The following is an 18,804-nucleotide window of genomic DNA, read 5'->3' as shown; positions in this document are numbered from 1 at the left end:
TATTGGAAGTGTTGTTATGGGGGTTTGGTTTTCAGCAGGAAACCCAAATGGTTCTGTGGTAGTTATATTGCAGTGTTTTCCCCCTTCCCATGACATCATATTATATTTCTTGGGTTCCTGGCATATTGGATGAGTGGACATGTATATTGTCCCACCTACCCTTCAATATCTTAACACACATCACTCTCTTTACATTCATTTTTTATTACACCCTTATCATTTTGACCCACACAATCCACTCATAATATTCAACCATATCTTTATGCTATGTCCTGACCTTACATTTGTGTCATTTAGAGCAAATGCGCTCTATTCATCCATATAAAACAAAGTCATTGCTCTGAGACTCATTTTTTTTATTGCATGAGGAAGAATCAAAGAATGTCAGGAAGAGCCTGAGAATAAGAAATGGTTCTGCAAAACATTGTGCAGATGATTGAATTGTGCAACTCAATGGAATGTCAGACTGCTTAGTCTTCTGAGATAGAATAAAGGGCTACCGAGCACATGGTGGATGTGTTAAACTTTATCCACCCACACTCCATATTACTCTTAATTAATATGGTCCTCATGTCAGCTATCAAAGGCAATATCAAAGGGGGTAAACTGCCACTGGATAGAAGCTTCAAGTTAGCTTCCAGAAATCTTGTGTACATTTTTAGAAAGAATGTTTGATGCATATAGACAGAAGGCTTCTGAGATTGAATGATGGGGTTTCTCTTCATTTGCTCACAGAATGCAATCCAAGAAGACCCACACCAAACTCCCAGACTAAGTGTCCATTTATTATGACTGACATCAATGTGGTGAAAATCACTATTATCGATCACACTGACAAAGAAATCATAAGTTTTGTAATAATTTTTGGCAGGGAACTGTTCAATCCTGTAAGCGTCCTTGGAAGGATTCCCAATGTAAAAGATACTGTGAATTTCCACAACAATTTATAAAATCAGATCTCCAGGTTCAGTGTGCCTGATGCCTGGAGGCTGAAGGCATTTCCCATCAACTGACACAGCAATATAAGCATCTTCAGGCACTTGCATTTGGTTGAGAGGGGGTATTTTATGTTCAGTTTGTACATCTCATATTTGCATATCTTCTGGCACTCCCTTTCTAGGCAATCTATGATGAGCAGGCTGTTTCTGTCCCTGCTATTGCTTGTCCTGCCAATAGTTCCCTTTTGTCTTCAACTGCATAGAATCATAGAACACTATAGCACATAAACAGGCATTTTGGCCCATCTAGTCTGTGCCAGATTGTTATTTTGCCTCGTCCCATCGGCCTGCACCAGGGCCGTAGCACTCCATAACCCTCCCATCCATGTTCTTAACCAAATTTTTCTTAAATGTTGCAATTGAACCTGCAACCATCACTTCCGTTTGCAGCTTGCTCCACACTCACATCACCCTTTGAGTAAAGCTTCTCCTCAGGTTCCCTTTAAATATTTCACTATTTACCCTTAACCAATGACTATTAGTTCTAGTCACACCCAACCTCAGTGGAAAGAGCCTATTTGTATTTACTCTATCTATAACCCTCATAACTTTGTACACCTCTGTCAGATCTCCTTCATTCTTCCAAGCTCCAAAGAATTAAGACCTAACTTATTCAATCTTTCCCTTTAACCCAGGTGTTCAAGTCATGGCAACACCCTTGTAAGTTTTCTCTGCATTCTTTCAATTTTTTTGATATCTTCTTTCCTGTAGGTAGGTGACCAGAACTGCTCACAATATTCCAAACTTGGTTTCATCAATATTGTCTTATACAACTTCAACATAACATCCCAACTCCTGTTCTCAGGATGTTGATTTATGAAAGTCCAAAGCTCTCTTTATGACTCTATTTACATGTGACAACTCTTTCAAGTAATTAAAGATCTGCTCTGATCCCTTTGTTCCACCACGTGACTCAGTGCCCTACTCTTCACTGTGTATGTTCTACACTGCTTTGTTCTCCCAAAGTGCAACACATTAGACTTTTCTGCTTTAAATTTAATCTGCCAATTTTCAGCCCATTTTTTCCAGCTGGTCTAGATCATGCTGAAATCTTTGATAGTCTTCCTCACTGTCATCTACAGCTTCAGAAGATGAGCCCTCCAGTCTGTCTTATCTGAGCACTGTTGCGACATTTTCCCTGAATAGAAATGCCACTACTTTCCCTTTAATATTTCTGCCTCAATCAATCAATTCCTAAAGCAAAGGAACCCCAGAACACTGAGTTGCTAGTCCTGCCCCTCCTGCAACCAAGTCTCGCTAATGGCTCCAATATCATAATTTCTCAAGCTGATTCTTTCTCTAAGCTCACTTGCCTTACTGACAATCGTTAGTTCATTACGTGCTGTGTCATATGATGTGGGTGATTATAGTCTTACCATGACCAGGTTTGTTCTTGGCAAATTTTTCCACAGAAGTGGTTTGCCATTGCCCTCTCCTGGGCATTGTCTTTACAAGATGGGTAACCCCGGCCATTATTAATATTCTTCAGAGATCGTCTGCCTGGCATCAGTGGCCGCAAAAACAGGATTTGTCATATGCACCAGCTGCTCATCCAACTACCCACCACCTATTCCCAAGGCTTCATGTGACACCGATCGGGAAGGGGGCGGGTGGTGCTAAGCAGTTGCTACACTTTGCCCAAGGGTGTTCTGAAAGTTAACGCAGGAGAAGGGCTCCTTACACCTCCTTTGATAGACTCGTATCTCCATCCCACTACCCATTACTTACAATATTCCTTGCATTGAACTAGACAGAGCTCAGAACATTTTCTCCACTGTGCTCAACATTTCAGTTCCTGTTACTAAACATAGGCTTAACATCCACTTTCCCCACAACCACCCCTCTAGCTGCCCTGGCACTCTGGCTCTAAGGTTCCTATCCCCCTGCAACACTAGTTTAAACTCCCCAGAGCAGTGCTATCAAACTTTCCCGCAGGATATTGTTTCCCCTCCAGTTCAGGTGCGAACGGTCTTGTTTGTACAGGTCCCACTTTCTCTGGAAGAGAGTCCAATGATTCAAATACCTGAAGCTTCTCCATCTTGCATCATCTCCTTAGTCTCCTGTAAAACTGTATATCTTCCTATTTCTAGCCTCCCTAGCACATGCCACAGGCTGCAATCCTGAGATCACTACCTGGTTGTCATGTCCAACTTAGCACCTAATTCTGGATCTAACTCTGCAGGATCTTATTACCCTTCCTGCCTATGTCATTGGTACTGATGTGCACCATTACCCCTGGCTACTCTCCCTCCCAATTAAGAATTCTATGGACTTGATCTGAGATGTCCCTGACCCAGGCACCAGGGAGACAACATACCACCCAGGAATCTTATTCTTGTCCACATAATCTCCAGTCTGTCCCCTTAATCAATGAATCGCCTATCACTACTGCTCACCTCTTCTCCCTACTTCTCTTCTCTTACGCAAGACACCTGAATGCTGTAGCTTTCCTGTACTAGACTGACACTCCCCCAATAGTATCCAAAACAATAAGCTTGTTTTTGAGGGTAGTGGTCCCAGGGATACCATGTACTGATTGCCTATCCTTGCTTCCTCTCCTGATAATCACTCAGTTACCTGTGTCCTGTACCTTTGGTGTAACTTCTTCCCTGCATCTCTTGTCAATCAACCCTCAGCCTTCCAAATGATTGGGAGTTCATTCAGTTGCCTAACTCAGCCTGTAGGAAGCTGCAGCTGGAAACAAGAAAGCACAAGTTGCACATGTAGTATTGTGAAAGAGCTTCAAAGTGAAGATCACATAGGGGGGGATGCCAGAGTTTAGAAATTCCCCTCCAAAGTTTTAAAAGATAACTGTCTGTACAAGTTGTGTGAACAAAGCCTTTTAGAAATGCCCCAGAAAGCTATATGAAGTTATACTGGTGAGTGACAGGTTTCACTGTTAGCTTTTCAGTTCTTTTCATTGCTGTTTGTTCACACTCTGATTTCACTGGTGCATGCAAAAGTCATGGACCCAATCTAAACATGATTAATCTAGCCTTATTTGACCTTCTAACACATTGTAAGTGGCCACTCCTCAAAAAGGGCATACTCACTCCTGACCTGATAGGTTTTGGCAACTACAGAAGCAAATGTGTTGGGGTGGATCCCTAACAGCACATTTAAAGCCTAACATCTCCTCGTCCTCTCGCTTTCCTCCATCCCACACCAATTATTGCCAAACTCATGCACTCAACCATTGTAAAATTCAGCCCAGTGCCCTGGCTGCATGAATTATCAAAATTGCAATTCATTTTTATTAGAGCTTGATGGACTCTAGTTTCACACCCTCACAAAGTGAATTAACGTAACATCTGCATTGCAGGGTTAAGTCAATCATGCATGAGGTCCTCCAAGTTCTGAATATGCACATGAATTGCATCTGCATAAAACAGAGGCTGTCTTGGTTTCTGAGAAACTTGAGATCGGCTGCCAGTGTCAAGCTTGAGTTGCTTGTGTAAATGAGAACTGACTTTCTGTGTATGTATCCATCATTCTTCTACTTAATTTTGATGAGATTGTACAATACTGATGTCCAATGTTCTGGTATTAACCTGTCATTAAAATTCACTTTGTTATATGGATTATAGCATTCAGTTTTAATAGCTTAATCTGGTTTAAGTGTAATTCCTCCCATTAAAAAGATTTTGTTACTACCACAGTAAACATTTCCTTGCTGTAAGGATCCTAATATCTAATAATTGAAGCAATTTTTCTATTATTCTTTCCCCACAGACAACCATCATTACTATAGCACTATAGCTTACAATTTCCTCTCCTTAAACATTGGAAGAAGACAAACGTCTTCAAGTATAATCCAAGTTCCAAATTCTCACTCCCACCCATTGCTCTGACAGAAAACTAATTGGCCTAGTAACTTAATTTTTCTGGAGAGGTATTGCTGAAGGGTTGCTACATGGCACCAACAATTACTTTTGGTTGTGAACCCTCACAGCAAAATTTAGCCGTGACTAAGGGGTTGGGTGCAGCTGAAAGGTGCAGCCACATCTGGCTTCAAGTAAGATGCCTTCTCAGAGTGTTCAAAGAAAATTAGCCAGTGATTTCTGAAAATTCAGGAGTGGGTCCAGGTAGTGAAAAGGTGGGTGAAAAGGATTGTGTAGATGGCAAGTAGTTGGTTATTGATGTAGCTTGAGTAACATCTATAAATCTAGTAAATGCTTAGTATGCTTTGGAAGTTCATCTGGAGTGGACACATTAGATGTCTAAATGGAGGAGACCAGTAGTCATGTTCAGAAACTTATTGCAACCTAAGGTGGAGATCAAAGTTCAAAGTAATTTTACGTCACCATATGTTACCCTGAGATTCATTTTCTTGCAGGCATTTACAGTAGAAACAAAGAAACACAATAGCATCAATGAAAATGTTCACACAACTATGACAAACAACCAATGTGCAAAAGACAGCAAGTTGTGCAAATACAGAAAAAATAATAATAAATAAGCAATAAATATTGAAAAGATGTGGAGTCCTTGAAAGTGAGTTCATAGGTTGTGGAATCAATTCAGTGTTGGGGTGAGTGAAGTTATCCACTTTGGTTCAAGAGCTTGATGGTAGAGGGGTAATTACTATTCCTCAACCTAGTGGTATGGGACCTAAGGTTCCTGTACCTCCTTCTTGACGGCAGCAGCAAGACTGGAGCATTGTTGGTGGGGGTCCTTGGTGACGGATGCTGATTTCCTGTGGCAGCATTCCTTGTAGAAGGGCTTTACTCATGATGGATTGGGCTATAAATATTACTTTTTGGAGGCTTCTGTTCAAGAGCACTGGTGTATCCATACAAGCCATAGTGCAACCAGTCAATACATTCTCCACTATACATCTATAGAAGTTTGTAAATTTTTCAGATGACACGCCAAATCTTCACAAACTTCTAAGAAAGTAGAGGCACTGCCGTGCCTTATTTGTAATGACACAGAGGACAGATCCTCTGAAATGATAATGCTGATGAATTGAAAATTTCTGACCTATTCCACCCCTGATCTGCCGATGAGAATTGGCTGACAGATCTCTGGTCTCCTAGAATTGTAATCAATAATTATCACTTCAGTTTTGCTGGTGCTGAGTGACAGGTTGGCGTTGTGGCACCACTCAGCCATATTTTTAATCTCCCTCCTATACGTTGATTTGTCACCACCTTTGATTCAGCCAACAGCAGTAGTGTTGTTATCAAACTTAAATATGCAATTGGAGCTGTGCTTAGCCTCACAGACACAAGTACAAATTGAGAAGAGCAGGGAGCTAAACATACAGCCTTGTGGTGCACATGTACTGATGGTGATTGTGGAGGAGATGTTGTTGCTAATCTGAACTGACTGGGGTCTGCAAGTGAGGAAATTGAGGATCCAATTGCACAGGTAAGTATTCAGACCAAGGTCTTCGAGGTTTTTGATATTCAGAATAGAACAGAGAGCATTATTAAAACATAGTTTTTCTTTAAGTGCACCCTGGAGCAACACAAGCAATTTCCTGGGCAAAGTCCTAAATGCCACAATAGGTCTTCATTCCTGCTGGTACTAACACTGGGAAAATATCTAAGATTCTTCTGATACACTTATTTTTCAATACTAGAAAACAAAATAATATCAATGTAAAACACACATTTAATAACTATCTTGGGAAAGGTTCATTGTGTGGGATTCAATGGACTTCTTAGAAGTGGGACCAAAGGAGAACGTTGATAGAAGTGAAAATATTCTGTAGGTGGATTATGACTTCAGGATCATGAGAATGCAGAATTGAATTAACCTCACATTCAGCAGTGACCTACAGTATCATAAAGGTCTAGTATAACCATAATAGAGAGTCATGGTGAATTAATAGAACGCCTTCCCCACTCCACCCAAAAACCTCAAAAAACCAGTTCCATTTTAATTAATGCATTTAAGCCATGGAAATGTATGCTGATGGCAATTGAAACGTGAGGTACAGCAGAATTATGTATAAAGCATAAACCATTCATCAAACAATATTTCTGCAGATCATGCCTTTCAACACTTGTACAATTGCAGAGATTGCAGAAAATGAAATATAAATCTTTTCACTTTGGATTTTTGTAAATTTATGTAAGTTTTATGTGTGCACACTATAAAGTGGCTGCACAATCTTTCTTTATTAAGTGCAGGCTTTAGTTTGGGGTTTGACCATCACTACAGCTGAAATACTTGGAGATGGTGGTACAGTTCTAACTATTTGGTGTATTAGCTGTTAATTGGGAGAATGCAATGCAAATTGAGACAAGAGCCAGAGGGGAAATGAAGGAATGTGGCAGTAGATATTTTTCATTTGCAATCAGCTATTGAATTACTCACTTGAAGAAACATCAATGGAAATAAAAATGATAATTTCACCCTCATTTCTTAACAATAGTGGCAGCATAATGCAATAGTTAATTATTGTCCTAACCTACCTAAAACATCCATTAAAATGATTAATTTCACTACTATATGCTACAGGATATGAGGTTGTGACAGAAGAATGAGAAAATAAATGTTTACTTCTGTTAGGTTAACTACAACCTACTTATCTACTTCTCTTCTTCTCTTTCACTCAATCAGATAAACCCAGTGGTCACTTTATTAGGTACCTCCTGTACTTAGTAAATGACCACTAAGTGCATATCCATGTCTTCTGCTTTTGTAGCCCATGCTGTTATAGCCCAAGGTTTGATGTGTTAAGTTCCTATAACCTTTTCCATAGATGCTGCCTGGCCTTCTGAGTCCTTAGGATTTTGTGTTGTGTTGCTTGGATTTCCAATATCTCCAGATTTTCTCTTGTTTGAGCATTCAGAGATGCTCTTCTGCCCACCACTGCTGGCAACACCTGATTATTTGTGTTACAGTCACATTCCTGTCAGCTTGAACCAGACCTCCGCAATTCACAAGACATTTTCACCCGCTGGATGTCTTTTGCTTTCCACATCATTATCTGTAAACTCTAGGCACTGTTGTGCATGAAAATCCTAGACGATCAGCAGTTTTTGAGATATCAAATTGTACCTTCTGGCACCAACAATCATTCCATGGTTAAAGTCACTTAGATCACATTTCTTTCTCATTCTGATGTTTGGTCTGATCAGCAACTGAATGTCTTACCATGTCTGCATACTTTTACACATTGAGTTGCTGCTACGTCATTGTCTGATTAGATATTTGCATTAACAAGTGTGTGTACAGGTGTACACAATAAAGTCACTACTGGGTATGTATATGAGCAGCAAATGTTATCTTCCTTGCTTATTATAACAGAAGATGAGACTATCTGGCACATCAGGCCTATGCCAGTTCTCAGTGGAGTAAACACGCTTGTCCCTTTCTTGCTCTTTTTAATTTGCTGAGGTTCTGCAACTTATTCTACCTTAATTACTCAATAACTCCCCATCAATTCTTTTACCACTTATATCCTAATAATGGCAAGTATTAGCAGTCAACTAACCTACAAGAAAACGCTGTAACGTCTCTGCAGGTCAGGCAACATAAATTGAAATGGAAAAAGATTTAATGATTCCAATCAAAGACCTTTTAACAGAATTAGAAAGTGAGAGAACAATTTTATCATTCCTCAGTTTCCAGCTCTGAAGAAGGATTTTTTTTACCTGAAGCATTAGATCTGTTCCACTCTCTCATATTTCCTTATGACATAGAAGAGATAATTTAGCTAAACAAGTCTATGCAGCTTTTGGAGTAATATCATTCTCCACTTATCTGCCTACAACCTATTGTCACAACCATCAGCTCCCATCCACTTACAGGAAAGATGTGAGTAAACTGGAAGCAGTGCAGAAAAGACATACAAAGATGCCGCAGGACTTGAGGAACTGAGATATAAGGAAAGGCTATACTGGCTGGGACTTTATTACTTGGAGTGCGGGGGACTAAGAGGTGACTTGATAGGTGCAGTTAAAATCATGAGGAGCATTGTTAGGGTGAATGAATTCATCCTTTCCCCACGATTGGGAAATCAAGAACTAGAGGACATTGGTTTAAGTAGAGAGGGGAAACATTTAATAGGAATTTGAGGGGCAAGTTATTTTACTCAGAAAGTGGTACATACAGTATGTAGAATGAGCAGCCAGGAGATGTGGTTAAGGTGAGTTGAAATACAGCATTGAAATAGGTAAACAACAGGAATTCTGCAGATGCTGGAAATTCAAGCAACATACATCAAAGTTGCTGGTGAACGCAGCAGGCCAAGCAGCATCTATAGGAAGAGGCGCAGTCGACGTTTCAGGCCGAGACCCTTCGTCAGGACTAACTGAAGGAAGAGTGAGTAAGGGATTTGAAAGCTGGAGGGGGAGGGGGAGATGCAAAATGATAGGAGAAGACAGGAGGGGGAGGGATAGAGCCGAGTGCTGGACAGGTGATAGGCAAAAGGGGATACGAGAGGATCATGGAACAGGAGGCCTAGGGAGAAAGACGGGGGGGGGGGTGACCCAGAGGATGGGCAAGAGGTATATTCAGAGGGACAGAGAGAGAAAAAGGAGAGTGAGAGAAAGAATGTGTGCATAAAAATGAGTAACAGCTGGGGTACGAGGGGAAGGTGGGGCCTAGCGGAAGTTAGAGAAGTCAATGTTCATGCCATCAGGTTGGAGGCTACCCAGACGGAATATAAGGTGTTGTTCCTCCAACCTGAGTGTGGCTTCATCTTTACAGTAGAGGAGGCCGTGGATAGACATGTCAGAATGGGAATGGGATGTGGAATTAAAATGTGTGGCCACTGGGAGATCCTGCTTTCTCTGGCGGACAGAGCGTAGATGTTCAGCAAAGCGGTCTCCCAGTCTGTGTTGGGTCTCACCAATATATAAAAGGCCACATCGGGAGCACCGGATGCAGTATATCACCCCAGTCGACTCACAGGTGAAGTGATGCCTCACCTGGAAGGACTGTTTGGGGCCCTGAATGGTGGTAAGGGAGGAAGGTCCATGAAGGTTGAAATAGGTCCATGGATTGGAAGGATTCAGAATGTTATAGGCCAAAGGCTGGCAAATAGTATTAGCATGGATAGGGTATCTTGGGTGGCATGGACCAGTTAGGCCAAAAGGCCTGCATCCATGCTGTACAACTCTATGAGCTACAGTAGGGGTAATTTATAGTAGCTAATTAAATTAACAGCCAGATCATCATTAAGATACATTAGGAAACCAAAGTGCTAAGTAGAAAACCATGTAGTTGGAACAGTGCAAACTTAGGGAAGACAACCTGAGGGCACATTAAAACCCGGGTGCCCAAGACTGTGAGGTAGTAGTACTAAGTGTTGCACTACCACTCTGCTTCATGCTGTACCACCAGGCTGGGCCCCTGGGGGGGGATTGAGGCAAGGGAATAGCTGAAGTTGTCTGAGTGCACTGGCTACTCCTGTTTGCATCATTCTAGTTCAAAAGCATTTGGTTAGCTACATCTTTGTTCATTGTCGAAGCTTCCAGTCAGTGCATAAGGGGCTCTCCTACAAAGTGTAAGCTGGGTCCTTAGATACAACCAGGTTTTCATGCATTTTGAAACTACACAGCTTAGACATGCCGACCATCAACAAAGCAGGCTCAATTAACATCTATATTGACTTTTCTGACTTCAGGTAACAATTCTCTTTTGTTTTCCCTCATTCCTATGGCCTTCTCACTTTGCTTCCCCTCCCCTGCCCATCACTTCCTACCTCCTTCCCATTATTCCATGGTCTACTATCCTCTTCCATCAGATTCCTTCTTCTTCAGCCCTTTGCCCTTTCCAGCCATCACCTTCCAGCTTCTCACATTGTTCCCTTTCAACCTCCATCCTCCACCCACCTACCCGCGCCCCCCCCCATACCTGGACTCAGCTATTACCTGCTAGCTTCGGCTACTCCCACTCCCTCTACCTTGTTATTTTGATTTCCTCCGTCATAATTTCCAGTCCAGACGAAGAGTCTTTGGCTGTAATGTTGACTCTTCATTTTCCTCCATTGATACTGCCTGACCCACTTAGCTTACCCAGCATTCTGTATGTGTTGCTCAAGATTTTCAGCATCTGCAGAACTTTTTGTAGCATATGTAAAAGCTCCTTGGCCTTTTGACTGAAGATTGTGCGTTCAAGTTCTACTTCAAGAGTTGATTATATTTTGACCAGGGGTCTTTCTCTAAGTAATACACAGACTGATGCTCCAGACACAGAACATGAATTGAATTTTTGGAGTTCCCTTCTTTTGGTTGGCTCATTAATGTGAATTTCATCTGCCTGATCAATGGAATGTAAAGTAATCCAGTACCCTGAAGAATAATCTATGGTATTTTGTTTGCAAGTTCATTAACTGGTGATAGGGAAAACCTAAAGGTAATTTACCCAGCTTACCAAATCCTCCAGTTCATTCATTTCCACTGAAGCCCAAAAATAGAAAATGAGCAGATGCTCTAGTTTGAAATCAGTCTTATGAAGAAAGTAGGTTTGGAACTGGGATAGAAAGGACTGGAAACGTTAACTACTCTGACAGGGTCAACTGGGATGGGGGTGGGGGTGTGGAGGTTCTTTAGCTTGGCAAACGTGGGATTAGTATCAGGTTAGTGTAGGTGAGCGGTTGATGGTCAATGTGGACTCAATGAGACAGAGCCCAAGACTCTCTGTTGTTTCGCTCTCTGACTTTATGGTTGTTAAATCTCCAGAAGGTGTTGCTGCATTATAAAGCTGTGCGAAACAAACAAAATTTGGGATTTAACCTGAATATGTCAGATTCAGAGAAACACACTTTAGAAATATGTATGTTGGCAAACTTAATCTTACATATTGGACACAATGCTAAAAGCAGGTCTAAAATTTCAGTGGCTCCATGCATTTCCAGATTGTTCTGGAATTTGCCTGTGAAACAGGTGAGACTCCTCAACTATTGTCTTGAGTGACTCTGAGGAAGCATTTATTTGTAGAAAATAAGTTAGTCCTTTGTTTAAGAAAATTTTGGAAACTTTTGTAGGATTTCATCCCACTTAATAAACTTCACAATTTTGAAACTAGTTATTGTACTTTTCAGCTCACTTTATGTGTAGGTATCCAGAGGAGAACCATGAAGGACAACAAGCAGACCGGTCCTAATCTACCTGCAGATGGACAAGGGAGAGAGCATCAGCAGCATGTAAGAAATAGTATAAAGGATTTACAGGTTGCAGCTGTGTCCATGACATGTCCAAGGGAGCGCAGGATATCATAGCAGATGGTAGCAGGTCTCTGTGGACTTTGAGAGGAGGAGCTGCAATATCCTGGAGCTAGTAGACTAACTCGTACCAGTAGCTGTGAAAGTGGATAATGCTCTAAGTCCTGAGCCTTGAGATCCTTTCGTAGCTCTGCTACTGAGATCTGAAGAATCCCAAAAGTGTCCACCCAAAAATAGAATGGCAGGTGATAGATGGCTTGCTAACAAAAGTATATTATTATTGAGATCAGTGAGCTAGAGCTAATGTCTCAGGTGAAGGGGACTGCATGAGCTCTCAAGGTACCCTCGACATCAACTAGGAACACTTAATATTGATACCAAGAAAATTCTGGTGGTCTGTTTGCACCCCTTCTACTGTAACACTCAATTTCAGCCTGGCCGAACTTAAGAAATCTCGTTTGGGTGGATGCTGCGCGATGTGTCTCCTGTTACAAATCAGTACCCTGAAATAACAAACAGTACACAATATGCGATTAAACGATTAAGCTTTCTAACTCTTACTTTGACTATATGGTTAGTAGAGAAACAAAATATAAAAGAAAAAGGGCCCAAATCTTATTAAACAGTCTGTGCACAAAGTTGGAGCTCACTCATAGGCCGATCGGTCCCATTGACCTCCTCCGATCATTGCTGCCCTTCAGACCCTTGCTCCGATTCCACCTGTCTGGCGGTCTACCAAATCTCTCCATTCGTGTCTTCTCTCTTCATCTCTCCCTTTCTTTCTCCCTCTGGCAAAAGCCCATGAAATCAACTGCTTCCAGAAGCACAAGACAGGGCAACAAAATCCTGATTGGCTAACATGCATCCACGGACCTGTTATCTCCAGCCATAACCCAAACATTGCTGCTACAGAGAAACCATTACTGCAGAAGTGAACATTACAAAAAAAAACATTACAGTAGCAGTGAAACCTTGCAGCGCGTTACATACAAAAATGCCCAAAATACATGCATAGCTTCATATATTCATTCATCCTGTGGGAATCCCCTATTTCTGATCTATTCATCCACCAAGCATATTTCAAGGCTGTCTGCTTGGAAACAAGAGTTACACATTAAGACAAGACTAATAACTTTAAGCAACAGGTCAGGTTTAGTTTAAACCCACCCACTGACATACTCACCAAATAAGCTATTGGCACACTGCCTTTTCAGTTCAGGTTGAAGATTGCAGTTATTTTCAATATGCAGCTTTTGAATGAGATTCACAATATGCTGCACTCAACATAATATTATGCAACACTCACAGCACGCTGGAGGAAATCAGCAGGTCGGGCAGCATCAGTGAAAACGATGAGTTGACTTTTCGGGCCGGAACCCTTCGTCAGGACTGAACAAAGAAGGAGGGGGAAGGATTTGAAGAATGCTTGTAGGTTCAGTTGAAAGACCAGTAAATTGAAAGACAAAGAGGTGGGGGAGGGGAAGCAGGGACATCATAGGCAGGAAAACAATGGATAGTAGAAGAAGGAGACGGAACCTTGAGGGAGGTGATAGGCAGCTGGGGGAGGGGGCAGAGTGAAATAGGGATAGAGGAAGGGGGGGAGGAATTACTGGAAGCTGGAGAATTCTATGTTCATACCAAGGGGCTGGAGACTACCTAGACGATATATGAGGTATTGCTCCTCCAACCTGAGTTTAGCCTTGTCATGGCAGTAGAGGAGGCCATGTATGGACATATCTGAATGGGAATGGGAAGCAGAGTTGAAGTGGGTGGCTACTGGGAGATCCTGTCTGTAGTGGCGGACGGAGTGGAGGTGCTCGACGAAGCGGTCCCGCAATATACCTCATATACCGTCCAGGTAGTCTCCAGCCCTTTGGTATGAACATAGAGTTCTCCAACTTCCGGTAATTCCCTCCCCCTCCCTTCCTCTATCCCTATTTCACTCTGCCCCTCCCCCAGCTGCCTATCACCTCCCTCATGGTTCTGCCTCCTTCTTCTACTACCCATTGTTTTCCTGCCTATGACGTCCCTGCTTCCCCTCCCCCACCCCTTTATCCTTCAAATTACTGGTCTTTCAACTGAACCTACAAGCATTCTTCAAATCCTTCCCCCTCCTTCTTTGTTCAGTCCTGACGAAGGGTTCCAGCCCGAAACGTCGACTCATCATTTCCACTGATGCTGCCAGACCTGCTGAGTTCCTCCAGCGTGCTGTGAGTGTTGCTTCGATCCCAGCATCTGCAAATTATTTTGTGTTTATAATATTATGCAGTAGTGCAGATTGGAAGCAGCCTACTTGGATGACAGGAGGAGGAAGGAAAGCATTAAAAAGATCTATTTCTATCTTTGATCTCTCTTTCTTTTCCTTTTCAAGGTTCTTTTGAAGACCCTGACCAGGAGGTACACTTTGACTTCGGTTCTCTGCGGGAATGAGACCGCCCTCAGGGTCTCACGACCGGCTGCTTTTTAATATACCAAGGATGTAGCTTGAAGATTAGTGAAACTTCAGAGTGCCGGATTTTCGTGGCTCTGGAGATGGGCAGATTCAAGGCTGGTGTCCCTGACTGGGGTATGGCAGAAGAAAGTGGAACATCAGGAGCAGCGGGTTAGCTGCCAGCTGTGTGTCCAGGGACCTGGGATTGGGGCTGATTCTCTGGGCGTGGAGCTCGGAAGAAGCGATGCAACAGACTTTTAAAATCATGGCTCAGCGAGTTGTTAGTTATGTCTCCCCTCTCGCTGTGAAATGGGGACACCTCTTTTCCACTTATTAGGAAGAGAGAGAGCCTGTGGTATGTTGAAATACCAGGTGAATGAGTAATCTTTGGGGAACTACAGTTCTGTGTCTTTATTGATGCTGTGCTGCATGCTGGAGTGCTCGGTGGACACTAATGCTTGCTTTTTTTTGCTGGTGTGGAGGGGTTATTGCCTTGCTGATGTTTGTGTGTGGGAGGGGGAGCTGGGGGGGGCTTTAGGGTTCTACCGTTTAACTGTCATTCTTTCTTTGGGGCACTCTGTTTTTGTGGATGTTTGCAAAGAAAAAGAATATCAGGATGTACATTTCTCTGACATTAAATGCAACTATTGAACCATTGAAACTAATGAAAAAGATGCACACTAAATCACACACAATATAGGTGTGTCCAGAGGTGTCCTGAGTCCTCCAAGATTTATTGAGCCTCAAGGTATTCATCCATCTGCCAAAATGCAACCAGATTTGCCTTTGCCCAGTTGCAACAAGTTCCATGCACAGTCCAAGCCTGCTTCTTCACCCACCATAACTCACTGTCTAATCTCTATTGATATTTGAAAGCCATTAATGCACTAGAAGGGAAATAATAGAAACAAATAATTTTCTTATGTGAGCTGAATGGGCTGAAATATTACAATTCATTCTTGTATAAAGCCCCCTTTTAGAGTTCTTTGCACAACAAGTAATAGGCAGCCATTATCTTCATTAAAACTCCTACCTGGTTCAGTCCCTCTAAGTTCCACCAGGACCAGCAGCACAGATCCCTTCTCTGACAGCTGAGATGCTCTTGTCTGCCATCATCTGGGTTTGGGAGCTGCCGGGATGTCCCTGCCACATACAGCTGCATATCTGTAGGGAAAAGCATCAGTTGCAGAACAAGGAATAGTGATCAGGGCAGAAAGAGGGTTTGTATTTTGATAAATTCACTGACTTCAATGGACCAGTATATATTATAAATGTTATGGACCTACCAAACTTTATTACTCACAATCATCCGCAGATCAGAAAGGGCATGTAAAGATAAGACATGAATATCATGCATCCCAGTCGAGGTGGCATTTGCAGTTTGTCCTCAGGGAGGGTCTGATGGCTAGCAATTGTCCAATTGCTTATTACAACAAAATTATGCCACTTGCTCCAAACTCTCTGCGAGGATGGATTCCTGTTATGATGCATGAAAACACCTCATACATTGAGTGCTGCCACTCTGAATGACAATTCTGCATTCAACTGAGTAGATCTTGGAGCATCCTGCAACCTCCAGAATGGTAATTCTGGCTCCGTGCCACCTCTGTCGTATACTCCTCCTCATCGGATGTGTGATTTTATAAATGATAAATTAAACATCTCTTTTACTGGCCCTTAAAAGCTGAGAATGTTTGAGGTTAACAAGTGACCTGCTCTGAGAGGAGCTGTCATTATCTGCCTATTGCCAAGGTGAATTTCCTGTGGGAGCTCAAAGATGTGAATGATCTCTGAAAGCCAGAAGAGCTAAAGTTTATCTTTGCATATTTGTTACTTGATATTGATAGTGGTGACCATGAGAGGCCAGCATGATATTATGTAAAGAAGGGATTGAATGTAAGGAGCAGCAAGTAAGAAGCTAGCAAATAAGAACGTATTTAGATGGAAAAGGATAAGTATGTTTGCAAAGTAATTTGACATTTAAAGTGCTACACTGGAACAAGTGCAAGAAAGAAAACTGAGAGGACTTGAAATCACATTTATATCAAGGCATAGTTAACTATATAAATGCATTTGCCTTTCCATATTCCATATAAGGCATAGAACATTTTGTTGTAATGTGAGCATTATTAAAAGTAAGTTAATACTAGTTAGGATAATGGGGGGGGGGGGGTTCTACTTCCATTCTTTTTTTTACTTCCGGTGGGCTCTGTATATAGTGTTCCTGCCATGCCGTCCGGGTTGTGAAAGCCTCTGTATGTCGGTTTTGAAGTTTGACATAAAGTTGTTTCAATGGCATGAAATTGTCAAGTGTGCCTTTTTCAAAGTAGAAGTTACTATATATTTTGGGGGACGAGGAGAGCTGGTTTAGAGAACATATCAGCACGTTTTTCAAACGGGAGCATTGCGTTTCAGGTGGCTACGTTTGGAACTATTGGTGAATTTCTGGAAGGTTTCAAGGACTGGCTGGAGTATGAAGAAAGGTTGGGACACTTTTTCTGTGCTAATGGAGTTACTGAGGAGGCTAAGAAGCGTTCTATTCTCCTGAGTGTGTGTGGGGCAAAGACTTACAAGCTAATAAGGAATTTAGCCACACTGCGGAAACGGGGGGACATTCCATATAATGAACTGGTCAAGCTCGTGGGGAACCAGTACAATCCGAAAACTTCTGTGATAGTCCAACTGTGTAAGTTTCACAGCTGTTTCAGGAAGCCAGGTCAGTCTGTGGCCAATTTTGTGGTTAAGCTTCGGCAGCTGTCGGAGTATTGTGATTTCGGAGTGGTATTGGAAGACATGCTTCGTGATAGATTGGTATGCGGCATTAATAATGACACCATACAACGCTGCCTGTTAGGGGAAACCCTACTGCTGACTTTCAAGAAAGCCTTAGAGATTGCCCAAGGCATGGAGATGGCTGCTAATAATGCCAAGGATATGCAGAAAGGACATGGGGGCTTGCAGTCGGTGACAGTGCACCAAGTCAGGAGGGAGACTGGTAAACAGGCAAAGCGGGTGGAATGTTTCCGGTGTGGAGGGGCGCACTATGCAAGTGATTGCAAATTCAAAGACACTGTCTGCCATGCTTGTAGCAAAGAGGGACATTTCACTAAAAAAGTGCAGAAATTCAAAGGGTAAGATTAAGCCTGGGCGGGGGAAAGCTCAACAGACTCAGGCAGCCACACACCATCTAGAAGAGGCAGAGTGTGCCTACAGCATGTATGTAGTGGAAACAGATGAGGAATCACCTGAACCATATTATGCCACCGTCACTGTCAGGGGAAAGAAAATTGAATTTGAGATTGATTCAGGGGCTACTGCATCGGTCATCAGTGAGGAGACCTACAGGAGGTCATGGGGGTCCAACCTGCCTCCCATTAGACCGTCAAAGCTCAAACTTAGGACCTATAGGGGGCAGCCGCTGCCATTCTGGGCTGGTCACTCCACACCAAGGTTTTTCAATGTGAAAGATACAGCCCAGCCTGTTGAGGAAGAAGTTGGACCCTTCACCAAACTAATAGAAGCGTTAGAATTCACTGGACCTCTGAAGCACAGCAAATGGAAAATTAAGATTGCTGGTCTACGCATGTACACGTGCTGTGTGGGGAAAATAGACGACGAAGAACTCTTTGAAGGATGCAGTTTGTCAGACACACTGAGCTTGTGGTTTCTGGTCACCCAGCTTCATGTCTGGATATCCCTGCTGCGTATGAAACAGGAAGGTCGTGAGGGCAAATATATGTGCAGATACATTGTGCACTCCATGTGGGAGGACTTGCAGCAATGGGGATCGAATCGATTGTGTTGAAGCAGCACATACGATTTATGACCGAAAACTTCTATGCTGTTATATTTGGGTATGATGAGGGAATATTGTCAGATGGTCGTGTCTTGGCTGCATCTTTGTGGAGACTCTTCTTCAACAAACAACGTGAAGACCCAAGGCAGCTGGAGCTGATGGTTGATTATGTCCGCAAACAGATCCAGTACCTGAACTTGATGAATGGAGAGGCTGTCAGAGACACCTGTTAAGGCGACCCAGATCAGGCAGTGGACAGAGAGGGACCCAGTCCTGTCCCAAGACAAGACTTTTCTTTTACAAGGTTGGCCCAGAGTCGTGGAAGGAGAGGAACTGAGGCCTTATGCCAAATGCAAGATAGAGCTCAGCCTGCAGAATGGCTGCATTGTCTGGGGGGGGGGGTGAGGGTTATCATGCCTCCCCCTGGCTATTCACAGATTGTGGAGGAAATTCA

The 18,804-nt window shown here is 42.6% G+C and overlaps 1 pseudogene; it reads left to right on the top strand.

Moving 5' to 3' along the window:
- Window positions 1-17,597: 17,597 nt before the first annotated feature.
- LOC134345933 (ubiquinol-cytochrome-c reductase complex assembly factor 1-like) lies at window positions 17,598-18,583 on the top strand (annotated as a pseudogene).
- Window positions 18,584-18,804: the final 221 nt, after the last annotated feature.

The sequence above is a fragment of the Mobula hypostoma genome, chromosome 4 (genome assembly GCF_963921235.1).
Source record: "Mobula hypostoma chromosome 4, sMobHyp1.1, whole genome shotgun sequence".
In the NCBI taxonomy this organism is placed as follows: domain Eukaryota; kingdom Metazoa; phylum Chordata; class Chondrichthyes; order Myliobatiformes; family Myliobatidae; genus Mobula; species Mobula hypostoma.
This window is presented reverse-complemented; position numbering and strand designations above follow the sequence as displayed.